This window comes from Nipponia nippon, unplaced genomic scaffold, assembly GCF_047370975.1.
Source record: "Nipponia nippon isolate SJK-2023a ecotype South Korea unplaced genomic scaffold, ASM4737097v1 scaffold_4, whole genome shotgun sequence".
In the NCBI taxonomy this organism is placed as follows: Eukaryota; Metazoa; Chordata; class Aves; order Pelecaniformes; family Threskiornithidae; genus Nipponia; species Nipponia nippon.
This window is the reverse complement of record NW_028262358.1, coordinates 44,208,354-44,222,197: the sequence shown is the minus strand read 5'-3', so window position 1 is coordinate 44,222,197 and position 13,844 is coordinate 44,208,354. Positions and strand designations below refer to the sequence as shown.

General features: G+C 40.8%; 1 long non-coding RNA gene across 1 annotated transcript; it reads right to left on the bottom strand.

Moving 5' to 3' along the window:
• Positions 1-10,413: 10,413 nt before the first annotated feature.
• On the bottom strand, positions 10,414-13,636 carry LOC148053281 (uncharacterized). The gene is made up of 4 exons (XR_015708083.1): positions 13,498-13,636; positions 12,416-12,540; positions 11,380-11,589; positions 10,414-10,627 (listed from the first exon to the last, which is right to left on the bottom strand). It is a non-coding gene; the product is annotated as an uncharacterized LOC148053281 (long non-coding RNA).
• Between the last annotated feature and the right edge of the window lie 208 nt (positions 13,637-13,844).

Below are 13,844 nucleotides of genomic sequence, written 5' to 3'. Positions count from 1 at the left end.
TATGGTCTATCAATATTAAAGACAAAGAGAGGGATTGAAATCTGATTAATTAATGGATTTGCATTTTGCCTCCTGAGCAAAAGGGAATCATGCAGTACGCTGCTCTGATGTGCACTGTAGCACTATTCAAATACCTACCTGTGACAATAAAGAATCTGCCCGGCAGTGGGTCAAAGGATATATAAGCAGGGGAATATCACATGAGCAGAAAGAGTACGTTGTTTCTGTACAGGATAATAATACCACTACTGCAGGAATATAACGACCTGCTCTAGGGCTAATACTCTTGCCATGCTTTGTGCAAAAGGGTTGATGAAAGATTTTTAAAAGGGAGGAAAAGAATATGAAATTGAATCTATTCGTTTACTGCAGTTGAAGGTTAAGACGTGACTTGATCATGGTCCGCATGTATGCGAGTAAGAGAGGGATTTGAATGTTTTGGGATAAAAGCACAAAACCCGACATCTTTGGTGCTTTAATGATAAACTATCACATCTGTCTATTCCCTGATCAGTTTGAATTCAGAGAATTTCTGCAACTTAGCCTGTAATCTACTAATACAGATGTGAAGCAACTCTGAAATCCTCTTCTTATCTCATGATTGTTCAAAGAAATATTAAGCTGTTAAACTAAAGACATCATGAATTAGGTAAACAGAAGCATCCAAGTATAAAAATGATTTATCTGTCAAGTTTAGAGCAGAGTCTCCAAAGACCGTGCTTTAATTCTCAGTCTTGTTCAAACGTCATAAATCAGGTTCAGCTCTGGCCAAAGCTAAGCTGTCATCCCCCTGGCTGAAGTGTTTCCCTGTACTCTTAAAAGCTCTGTTTCAGGGATTTATGGGAAATATCCGAGGCAGGGGAAAACGCTGGTATAGAAAAGGTGCAAGTAAATTTGTCAGCTCCATCAACACGAAGGATTTTCAGAAATCTCTTTGAGTCACTAAGAGCTCTTGTTTAAAGTCTGTTTTGGAGTTGTGTAGGAAAATGAACAACACAGATAAAAATCTGAATTTTTTTATTGTCCTCTTCTGTGGTGAACTATTGAGTCTTGCTGCCTGTAGAATCAATGTTTGCAGTGTGGAAAAGAAGAAAGAAATTAGGGTAAAGACAGAAAAGCATAATAATAGGAAAGATTCTTTTTTAAACACTCTGGTAGTATTTTCTGTCTAATTCTTTAAATAATCTCTTACCAGACCATGGAAGGAAAAAGTAGTGTTCAGAGCTACATTCTGCTGTGCTGTGTGAAGAAGCATACTGGTCAATGAAGGATTATTTCCCTTGATGGTAGTGAAAAATTAGCAGATTGATCTGTGAGCAAACTGGATGACCAGTGATAGATTTGGCTGAGCTCTGGTTGTCCTGGCCATGCAGCAGGAACCACAACAACATGGGGAAAGCAAGGAAGGGGAAGGCATTGTAGGAAATACTCTTCTGGCAAATACTCAAACCATGACAGAGCAAGACAGGTAGCTCAGCAGTACTCTGAAAGAAGAGCAAGAGCCTGTGAGTTAAGGAGGCCTCAATTTTTTATTTACTTTAAACATATACTTGCCCAGGACTGGGCTCACTCTGCAGAACGGGTCTGCAGAGACAGCTTGGAGGAGCAGGGGACAGCTGGGTCTTCGTAAAGTATTATCACCAGAGCCTTTTCTGAGGGAAAGGGGGAGAAACATGAAAGCAGTAATTAACTTGAGAGGGAATGGTTATTAAAGATTGGTCTGTGTGGCCAGGCCTGCAGGCTGGAGGCTGAAGACAAGTCCCTAGAGACATGCTGGTAAATTCTGTAACATCTGGATGATGAAGTAATGCAAATGTGTTCCCTGACTGGTGTCTCATTTGTCTGGAAATGGGATTCTTTATGTACATTAAACTCTTACTGACACCACCAGCTTCCTATAATCCACTCTCTCGTCAGTGATCTTGGTGAAAAAATTCAAGTAACTTTAAAGGCTGTAGCAGTTAATACAGGTCTGCAACATTGTCCCCAAAATGTACCAGTATAGATCCTAAACATGACACATACTACATCTTAGTCAGATGCAAGGAAAATAAATCCAAGCAACTCAAAAGATTGCTGTAGGTTGTTTTCATTAAAGGTAAAGCGTACATCTCTTCTGTGGCTGACTGGCAGAAAGTTCTCTTTTCTGCCATATACAACCTACAGCCTCATTGAATATACATTTTAAGGCTCATTTTTAGGTGTTTTAGGCTCAAATTTATCCTTTTTGCAGGTCTACAGCAGTCAGCACAATTATTCGTGGCCAGGATCATTTCTCTACATACATAAATGTTTTCTGAAAGAACAAAGATTATCAGCCTTGTCACTTGTGAAAGTGCTAGCTATTCATTACACATTTTCAGTTTGATGCATATGATCCGATGTTAATTAAGCCCCTGCTATCTGTGCTTCTGTGAAAAGTGACTCCCTGATGTTTCTTGCTGTCTTTCATTTGCAATTATGTGAACTCAAAAGGAATTGGCTTTTTCTCTTTCTTTCTTTTATATCGTATAATTTATATTCTTAACTTGCACAATGGTGATCTGCAGAATTGACATGATCGCTCTGAAAATTGCACCTAGCTCATAAAAGCTACTCTTGATTTAAAAATGGGGAGTATTCTCACTTCCTGTGATCTCGGAGCAGGCTTGAATACAGTAGACTTTGTCTAAATTTGCTGGGCATCGCTGTAGAATTATTTCATTCATGGGAAGCTATGGTTTTCATTTGCAGATTTTAATGGATCTGTGACCTCCCGTGATATCAGCTTGGATCTCCTATTGAAACTAATGGGAGTTGCTTTGAGAGAGTAATGGCTTCCTAAGAGTACCTGTGTGCAAAGACTTTCATGCAGCTTGTGAAGATGGCTCTGAGTTCTATTAACACCCGCAGTGCACAAATAAATACTGTTCAGATAGAGTGTTTCTGTACAAATTGGCTCTAACCCCCACCAGAGGCAGTCGGGGTTGCCTACCATATTTCAGATCTTCAGTCTCTTTTGTCCTATTCCCACCTCCAGCCTCAGTAGCTATAAACAGCTGTGAGAGAGTAAAATGTATTAATCTAAGCCCACCTGCTTATGTGAGTCTTGAACAGTTTTGCAGAAGAGCTCAGGCCACACACAAAGCAATTCAACATGGCTCTGTGGTGTCTTGTAGAAAAACCTTACCAGCAGAGTGAAATCCGCCTGCCAGGAAGCCCTGGGAAGCCTCCTCATCATGTTAGATCTTACACTTCAGGACCCCAAACAGGGGGGCAGGGAGTAATTAAACACCTAGCAACCGGACGCATTACTCAGTCAATGCATCCACTGATACACTTGATCAAGACCTCCTGGTAAACCCAGCTTTGCTGTATTCTTCCCCCTATCAATGCATGGCAAAATGACATCTCTATACTTTAGCTTTGCCTCAGGCTTAGTGTGTCTCTGGTAAATGTTATGCTGCAGTTGTTGCCTAAGCTGCAAACACAGTGCTGATCAGCGGATCAGCTGAGGTATTTCTTCTCTAGTGAGTTGCACTGATATTTCGATGCAGCATTCAAACATGCAGTGTCACCCTGGTTGCTGTCTTTTTGCTGGTTGTATATCTTCTGGGATGGTTTTGGGGGTTTTTTTTGGCCAGCACCTTCATGAAGGTCAAAATTACTTTTCTCATACTCCCTGCAGAGCTTGCCATGGCACTGTTGCAATAGCCACCTACATGAACGCTCTCTTTGCAGTGATTGTGATGCTTTACTGGCCAGCTCAGATCAGCTACAAACTGTTAGCGATGGGTATTATGTGTTTGGTAGATCAAATTCCAGGTGTGCTTGTACTGTAATGGATGTATCTGGAAAGATCTGCCCCCTTTAGTCACATTACAGCTACACTGTACAGTCTTATATGTAAATTTGCTGCAGTAGGGGCCAAACTTGATATTGATGGGACCAGATGACAACAGGTATCTCCCTCCTTGCAATGTAGGTAACATGGGAGGTCGCTCCATAGAAATGTGGGGTGGTCCAGACAGGCAGGTGGTACCAGGACATCCAGAGAAGCAAAACTATTGTTGCAGTGAGAACTTTTGCACTGGTAGCCACTATGGGACATGGTGACAGCATTTGGTTGAGGAAATCTGGCTTAATCTCTACTTGCCTCTCAGAACCTTGACTAGGGAATGAGACCAGTTTCAACATGGAAGGACTCTTCTGACTTCTGGATGTAAAGAGCTGCTTATTCCCCACAGGCTGTCTTGTCTCCTGCTGCCAGATATAGTGCTCTGAGCACACCAGGCTCCGGACTCAGCTCTGTGTGCCAGACAGCACGCTGACCAGCATTTTCAATCCAATTTGCTACTTTAAAAATGCCAAAGAGACAGCACTGGGCATAGTCTTGAGTGGTTGGTAGGTTCAAGGAAAACGCTAAAATAGTTTCTGTGGTTTATCATCTTAGCATCTAAACAAGAAGGGGAAAATACTTTGGAATAAAACGTGCATTAGAGTATGCTTTGTACTGCTGTATATATTTTAAAAGTCTGAAAGAGCTTTACCATTGCTCTTTATCTGGTTACACTGCAGCTCTTTTCTCTCAGGATTATCAAACGCACACTGAACAAACAACCGAGGTACTGCATGAGCTTGCAGAAGTAACAACTAACTTACATAGCGCGTGAGTTACAGGGAACATTAATTCTTTGCGACACACTGGACCTGGTTGCCTGGTGACTCCGTACCTTCCAAAACAAAAGCTTACTGAAAGTTAGCCAAATGTCTGTAAAGATTTCTATTAGTATTACACATATAATATTCTGCAAGGATTCTTGTTTTTTTAGCTATGAAATAAATAATATTTTTAAAAAGTTTATTAAATGAAGGTGCAATTGAGAATAACTTTAAAATCATAGTAGAATTTCTAGCTTTTTTGAACATACTGAAGTGAAAACAATGGTGTAGATTAGATTTCTGCTCTTTCCATGAACGAACATTACTGATACATCTTTCACAAGTAATAGGCTGCAATGTATGTGGGTTTTAAAGACAGCCAACTTAGTTTCGACAGCAGTAAATTAGTAAAGTTAGTCTGGCCTGAAACTGTTTGGTGATTTGAAACAGACAGGATTGTCCTGCTACAACAAAAATACTTTATTTCATAAATTTATTGTGATTATTGCAAAAAGAATATTGCCAGTATTGTCATCCTGGACTCAATATTTTTTGTTGCTTGTATTTAACAGTTCTTTTTTTTATTTATATGAATTCCGTTCTCTGAATTAAAGCAGAATGACAATGTTCACATTAAGTACTTAGGTCCAAAGAAATAAGTAAGGAACTATGAGCTCTAATCTGTTTGCTTAACCAGGTTTGTAGTCAACTTTCATATCTTCCTCTGTTCAGAATAAGAACATTCCCTCCCATTTGCTTAAAAGACTCACCGGTCTTGGAAATGTGAAGGAGTGCACTCAGGAAAGCTGGAGAACACACAATCTCAAAAAGGCTTATGAGAAAGCGATACTAGGAAAAGCTACATATGAAGTCATAATCTTTTCTTTCTGATCCAGGTTAAGGCTAATAAAGAAGATTTAAGTATGATTGTCCTTATCTAGATACCAGTTTGACTTACAGTTTATACAAATCCGCCTTACCCACCCTGTGCAATATGAGTTAAAGCCCACTGAAGTCAGTGAGTTGGAGCAGAGCTTGTATGGGTCAGGGGATCATGGAAGAAAGAGTAGTGTCTGGCATGAGTTTGCCAGGTGAGCAGCACAGGTCTTGTAGCTTGAAAATCTGGGTGTAATTTGTTATTGCACAGCCCCCGTATCTTCCCCCAAAGTATCATTTAAATAAAGACTGTATTAAGGCATCCATAGGCAACATGACAGTTTCACAGCCTGTCACAAGGCCAAGGCTTCCTATATGTTAGTGTTTGGCTTGCAAAAGTGACACTATTTGAATGCAATTTTCTAGCAGCACAGAAGCTATTGGTTCTGGAAAACAGCTGAAAAAAATGAAGGGGCTACCCTTAAGGGTAGTTCTCATTCTACTGCTGGTCCCAGGCTAGATTAGAAAGACACAAAGTGTTGTTTGGGCAAAACAAAATAGCTGGCAGCTAGAGCAGCTCCTCCATACCACCCACATCGGTGCCTTCGAAGTGGAAATTCATATTTTTGTGGCATTAGAGAGCTGTAATCCATAAGCTCTGTGGTCTTCATGTTCGTAATATTTGCCTGATGAAACATGCAGAAGGGCAATCCTGAATACAGAGGGACCTCTGCACATTATTGCACACAGGTTTTTTTCCAGTTTTAAGGAGTGCCTAGGTCAGTATGACCAGCCTGGCTTTTTGAGAGTGCTCGGCACCGTGGGTGCTAACAGCATTTGCAGCTCAGCACTTGGACAAACCAACCCCTGGATAACATCAAGCGCAGATGATTAGCGCGTACAAAGAGTTACACTGGGTGACTTGTGGCCCTTCACAGAGTCGTCTGTGGCTGAGGCAGTGACAGAAAAACTGTATCCTGGGCAGCATTAATCTACCTTAACCATGAGCTCATCCTTTCTGACTCATCCACTGTGTGCTTTCCAGTTCCTTTAACAGGCATCGGGGTTGTTTTCAGTCCTTTTCCTTGCACAGCCTTGATCCACTCCGTGAGCAGCTCCATCCTGTGATCTGAAGGAGGAAGGTCCTGTGCAGAGCGCTGCCTATGAACACGCGTCACAGCCCAAAATACAGCGTGTATATAAGCACACCATGGTAAGGCTGCAAGGGCAATATTAATCCCCCCACCTCTTAATTTCCAAACATTTTCCTTTGCAACCCTCTGTTCTTATACATTCTCTGGTGTATAATCATTTTAGGTGCAATGTCTCACCTTCCCATACTGAACAGTCAATGACACATATGTAGTCCAAAACTGAATTAAATTGTGCTTAATCAAAAAATGAAACCTGTACTATCTGGGATATGCAAGTCAACTGTTTCATCTATTCTATTTCTTGCTTGGAGGATTTACTGTGTCTCCAAATTCCCACTGCTGCTTTAGAGAGCACCATGAAGAAAGGCAATAAAATGCATCCAGGTATAATATTCTGTGCTATAGGCAGATGATTACAATTATCCTTTTAAATATCTTTCAGTCTTTATACAGAACACATTACACTCAAAATTAAATATTATTTTTATGTGATGAAAATCAATGAAAATATGTGGTACAAGTATAGGCTTATACAGGCATGAAATAACTGAATGAGTCACACAAGACTCCTTTTTTGATAATATGACAATTATTTTTTTTTGCCTCAGTCTGTCACAGCTCTTTAACTTCATCCTCCCTCAGATAATGCTATTTGAATAAAGGATTGTTTTCATGAAAAGTCTTGTGACAAGGAAGAGTTATATTAAAATGACACAGCTAACAGAAAGGCAGCATAGTCCTTTATTTTGCATGTGATGTTGGCAGTTTGAAACGCTTGAGCTGGTCATATACTTTGGAACTGGTTTGTTTCATGGCTTAAAAATGCCAGCATTTTGCTTTCTAATGCCTCAAAATAGACAGGATAGCTTAGCTTACTGCTCCCTCAGAGGCTGGTGAGAATTCAGCTAGATTGAGCCAGACTCACAGCCAGATCCCAGCAGATTTCAGGAGAAACTGGATTCACTATTTGGAGAGCAGCTGGGATGCCTTTCCAAAGTGTTTGCTTGACCCAACACTCAGCTAGGACAGTCTTGAGGGAAAAAACATAACTTTTCACAAAGTCGCAAATGGACCTGTAGAAGAGAAGTGCTAAAAACCAGGACTTTCCTGGCTGAAGCAGCCCGCGTTTGGTCTAAGCAGAAGTGGGGACACTGCATAAAAAGATGCTTACTGCCCACATGAATTCTGATGATTCTCTACACAGAAATGTGTAGAGATATTTTAACAGGTACTATTAGCACTTGGTTTTGGCTTGCACACCTAATCACAACCCATCCATTTGGAGAGCACTGGTTTTATTTCAGGCAGTAAGGAGAACTTGACAGATAAGATAGAGAACATATTGAACAGCAAATGCTTCAATACTCTTATGAACACTAGTAAAAGCAAGTAACAGTCTTCAAATAAAAACAGACTATTTTCTCAGGAAGAATTTTGATCTCTGCCTATTTCCCAGGATTTCACTGGTACTTAAGCTTTCTATCCATATCGGTATGAATACCATATTATGCACAGCCATTGCAAAGTTATCCCTTCACTTCTCCAACTTACTTTTATTATCCAAAGTAAAATATAGCTATAGTGAGGTTTCTTACGTATAGAAAAATAACACACACCTTCTATAGTGCCTTTCTTTTAGGAGATGAGAAAATTTCACATGTATTCCAATTCAGTGAAAATGCTGAGAAGACATTTAATTCTTCAGCCTATTTTATGGACAGAAAAGACGCTGAAGCAGGAAAATTCAAAGCCTTGGGACATACTGCCCAAACTCTATGAAGAAACAGATGGACACTGTAGGCTTCAGTCTTCATACCAGTTTTAAACTGGTCATCACTATTCATAACAGTTTTCAATTGTTATGTACCTGGGTTCAAATACCCGGCGTGTGGATCTGAAAGGAAGAAAATAGTTTATTAGACTGAAATCTTGCACGTTGCCAGCTTAGAAACAAGCAGTACATAGATGACTGGGCATATTTGGAAGTAATAATCAAAATCACAACAGAAATTCTGTTTTCTGTGAGGTGAAGCAAGCGTGATTGGCAGTCTCTGAATGTTATCCTGAAAACTCTACAGAGAAAAATACTTAAACCCAGGACAATTTAGTACAAAGAAATAATTCCAGGTTCTCTTACACAGAGTTACTTCCAAGTTTGCATATGGCTGCAAAATCACCATGCAAAGATATTTGGCTCCATGTGTATGAGCCGTGGCACGGACATCTGTCGTATCCACAGGTGCTCCCATGCAGAGAACTACTTTTTTTTCTTCACTTCCCCAGGTTACTAGTTTCTTAACACTCATTGTGACAGCTTTTGCTTGCCCAGATTGACACTATTGTCAGAGCATAAGTGAAAGTATTTAGAGTACAAAATGCAGATAATCATGGAGTATATTGCACTTGTAGTGGCTCCTTTGACATAGTTCAGGATCTCTCTGTGTTCAGGTATTACTGCTTGTTATTTGTGTTCAGAAACTGCACCTTTCTGACTGCTTTGTGTTTCTTTGCAAGTTTAATACACTTGATTAGTAATAATGAAAAGGAGGTGTGTGTTAATATTCCATTAGGTCATTTAGTAATGCTTATTCCTAGATTTTATGCAACAGTTTGACCATATTATTTTTAAGTTGGTAAAACGTATATGTTTACCTGTGTATGTATCTGTTTAGGTGTACCAACGAACAGCTATGTGATACTGAAAACTGAAGACGGAGAAGAGCTCAACAGTGTTTTAGAGGGATCTAGGATATCAGAGGATTCTGCATCTTACTGGCAGACCTCCTAAACCCACCCGGTGAGCCACCTCAGCCTTTCCTCTATCTGTTTTATCTGTTTCAGATCCCTGCAGGAGCAGAAGATGGCACGACAGCCCCAGGGCCACCTGGAGAGCGGGCATGAGGTCCCACAGCAGCGCGCAGCACATCTGCCAGAGCTCTGCTGCTCACCTTGCAGCCTGCTGGGTGTTACCTCCTCCCAGGTAATGAGAAGAATTGTGTTTTCCCTGGCGACTTCTGCACATCCTCTGTAATGTCTTTGTCTCTCCTTGCCTCCCACTAGCTGACAAGCTTCTGTCCCCTGCGGCCAGCATTGCACAAAATGAGCATGTGTAACAAGAAGTCTTGGCCTGGTCTCTTACAGCTTTGAGATGCATGGGAACACTGCTGCAGAAAGCAGCTGGCAAGGCAGAAAATAAAACCCTCCGATCACAGAATAGTTGAGGCTGGAAGGCACTCCTGAGATCATCTAGTTCAGCTTCCCTGTTTAACCCAGGTCTGCTAGGTCATACCCAGGACCATGTCCAGATACGGTAAAGTTTTTAAGATAAAGGTCAGAATAGTCTCCAACATCTTTTAGAATAGCTTTTTTTTTTTTTTTTTAATTTTATTTTCATGGCTAAAATACTTCAAAATGTGCAGGTTTGAGGGAGCCTGTCCTACTAGTATTCTCAGAGCCAGTCCAGAGGCCTCAGACATGTACCAGAACTTGCCCTGCAAGGGCACAGGGTGTCACATGAATCAAACTCATATAACTTGCACTGACCCTTGATATTCATACTCAAAGTACTGGAGGGACAAGCCACCTAAAAGTAGGACAGTTCAGAGCATCTTTGACCCTAAAGATCTCTTAAGACAGGGAGAAAAGTCATGGAGCTCATATTTAGAAAAATAAATCTTTATTCTTTTAAAATATAATAAAAGAAATAATGGAAAAAATTAACCCTCTGCTCCACAAAGTAATTTCAGCACAATGCAGAGACTGACTCAGAAATACACTGGTCCTTTCTGAAAGCATGGAGGACCCCTTGAAAACCGCCAGTGTGACGGAACTGCATTGTGTGATTTTCTGTTGTCAGGGCGATGCAAAAGAATGTCAAAGTGTTTCTGGAAATTCAAGCAGTTTGTATATCACCTTGACATAAAACCACATGTTCCTAAATGTCTGTATGAATGCACCTGCAAAGAAAAAAAGTGACTGTCAAAACCTGCATCCTATGAGAGAGATACTATATGGTATTCTGGAATGTATGGAATGGTTTAATTATGAACTAAAGTGATTGTTTTTTAGAAAAAACACCCTTTCTTTTTTTCTTGTCATGAGACATTGCCATACTCTACCAAATTAAAAAGACAATCCCTCCCCCCACTCTTATAGGCATATTTCAGAGATATTCCTCTCATGCTTAGTTATTTTGGGGTGGGGAGGGCTAGTTTGGGGTGTTTGTCATCATTACAGAGTTGTAAAAATGTTCTATTTTAGTAATATTAAATAGCAGACAAAATGTTCTTTAATTTTGGTTGTTTTTTATGAGGGAAACAACAATCTGCTTTCTGTGGCACAGAAAGATGCTTTAAATGCCAAATATTCTAAGATTCCATAGAATTAATCCAGGAGATAAACCAACAAATTCTTCTGAAGACATTATTGTTACTATAGAAACATGCCTAAATCCAGACCTTCATCGTGAGGCAAAAAGGGACAATTTGCTTCATTAATCATTTTTACTCTCCTCTCACTACTTGGTCGATGGGAGCCCTGGTAACCACAGCACAGAGTCACAGAGGTAGGAAAGCATCTCCTGCCCTCTCCAGAAAAAACAGACCGACAGAGATGGAAGTTGTTCTTCAGAGCTGGGGTTGAGGGGGCCTTTCCTTCAGACACCAGGCTGCGTGTTACAGAAACTGACACCAAAACCAGTTTTACTCACCTTCCGCCAAAAGACAGCTACAACTTTGTAGTTATTGCTTCAAGATTAAAAATGTCAGCCTGAACCTCCTGTGAACCTGCAGTGCTGGCAAGGCCCTGTCTTCTTGCATCCTCAAGTCCAAAAGGGGCAATTTTTGTATTCGATGCTCCTTTACGCAGTTTTTTGTTAATTGGTGGATTGCGCTGCTGCAGGAGGTCACTGGGGCAAGTCCTGCAGTATGAATATTAAAAGTGGATGGACAATATTATTACTAAAGTTTTACCTAATATAGGAGCACAGGCTGTAACTAAATCCCAGGCTTCAACGAGTATGGCTGCTTTCCTCTGCCACTCCACCACTGCTCTCTTTTAGCTTTTAACAGCATTGAGCATATGCTTCCACCTCGTCCATTGTCATTTTCCCAAGAGATGTCAAAGGCAGTCCTCTACAAAGGCAAAACACCTCCAAGAGCCAGGGCTGGTCCATTATTTCCCTTAGGTATCATTTTAGTGATTTTGTTTGAAAACAACAGGGTACGAATCAGGTTGTTGGCCAAACAGAGCACAGAAAGGCAGATCAAGGACGTGCCCAGGGCGGCACAGAGACCTACAGCGTTTTTGCTTCTGTCTCTCCACGGCAGCTTCCAGAAGCAGGGTCATGCCAAGATGAACATCAATAGGGTTGGCACCCATGGCATCCCTTGCTGGGAGCAAAGGCTGGCTTGCTGAAGTGGCAGCTGTGCTCTCTGGCAAGTGCATTCACTTGGCCAGAGTTTGTTGGATTTAGAAGTCAGGGAAGAGCTAGGAGCACCCAAAAACGTGCCTGTTGAACTCCCCATTAAACTGTGTTACATGCTCCCTGCAAAGTAACACAGAAAATCTTGTGGGAAGGCAGGAAAGGACCTTTAGGTACAGCTCCTTGGGGCTGAGCTAGAAAGAAGAGGGCACTTGCAATGGCCATTTCTAACCTGGGGATCTCCCAGCTTTTCCAAGCACCCAGGCCTATCGCCCAGCCACCTCCCCACACTTGTGACTTCATTTCAAAGACAGAAACACACCGGCGTGTATCCTGGAAGGTATCTGCACCGCGCTCCATCCAGCCGTGTCCTCAGCCTGGCTGTGCAGGAGGCCAGGGCTCACCACGGACCTGCTCAGTCGAGGCACATCACCCCCCCGATGTCACCTGCGGATCGACGGACAGTGCACCATTCCAGAGGGAGGCAAACTGAGCTGCCGACTCCTCTCGGCACATCACGAAGAAGGTAAAATTATGTAAAATCATGCAAAAGCTGACATGATTTCAACCATAGTTAAGTTCCCTTGGAAAAATCTTTACAGGGTTTAATAAAGATTAAACCAGTAGACTGCTTGAGGAGCTATTGTCATAACTACAGAAGTTAATACAGAAGACCTTCTCTACTGAGCTATTTCAAGAACACCAATTTAAAAATACAGTTGGAAGGATGATTTAAGTTCCCCATGGATATTCAGTAGACTTTCTAAGGAGATCTGCCAGGGAGAAAACCCATTAACTTTTTTATCAGACTCTCTAAGAATCTCCCATAAATTGATTAGCACCCAAACCGGAAAGTACGTAACTTTGCCTCTATTTCCTCTGAGAAGGAGCTTATTTCTAGCCCTCCCCAGCTTCTTAGTCCTAATATCCTCTTTAGAAACTTATGATCCTTTCTAGAAAACATATTCAAAATTAGGTTTCTGCCAAAGTCTTAATTAATAGTCAAGTAACCAGGCTCACATACTTGCCTCATTTTTCTGTGTTTAATAAAATTTTACCATATAGATATACTAATATTTATAATTTTAAGCTAATTATTTTTATTGATGGCACAGAGGTATATTGATTTTTATATGAATAAAAAAAGAAAGTGCTACCAAGTTATAACATCTGAAATAATGAAGATGAAAATTGAAAAAGCAAATACATTAATTTTCTTCATGGGTGGTTTCTTGAAAATCACATTTCATGCAAAGTTAAAACATGAGCCTTCTCATTTGAATTTTTTTATACTTCTGGATTACAGAGATCATTAATACTGATTTTTTTTTTTTCCATGCAGACAGCTATGTACTGTAGCCAATATTCCTCTCAGGCTCTTTGTTGACAAAATAAGTAAATTACCTCTTAAACTCTTTCACTGTGAGGAATTTCATCCAGCTCTTGAATCACTTCACAACAGTTCTCTGCACTCATTTGATTTTGCAACATTCTTTAAAAAAATGGGAGTAGCGGAGCTGAATACTGTATTGCCATATCAGCCTCACCAGCCCACAGAGTTCTCCTGCCTTCTGTGGGCTTTACCTCAGCAGTCGCATCAGCCCATTTAGCAATACAACTACAATAACTGCTTAAATTTAGCATGTAGTAACTCATGTGGAGGTACAAGCACCCTTTTCTTCCCTCTGTAGGAGTCCGGAAAGGGCTAAAAGGAGTCTGCTTCCTTCTCTTGCCCAAATTGCCAATTAGGC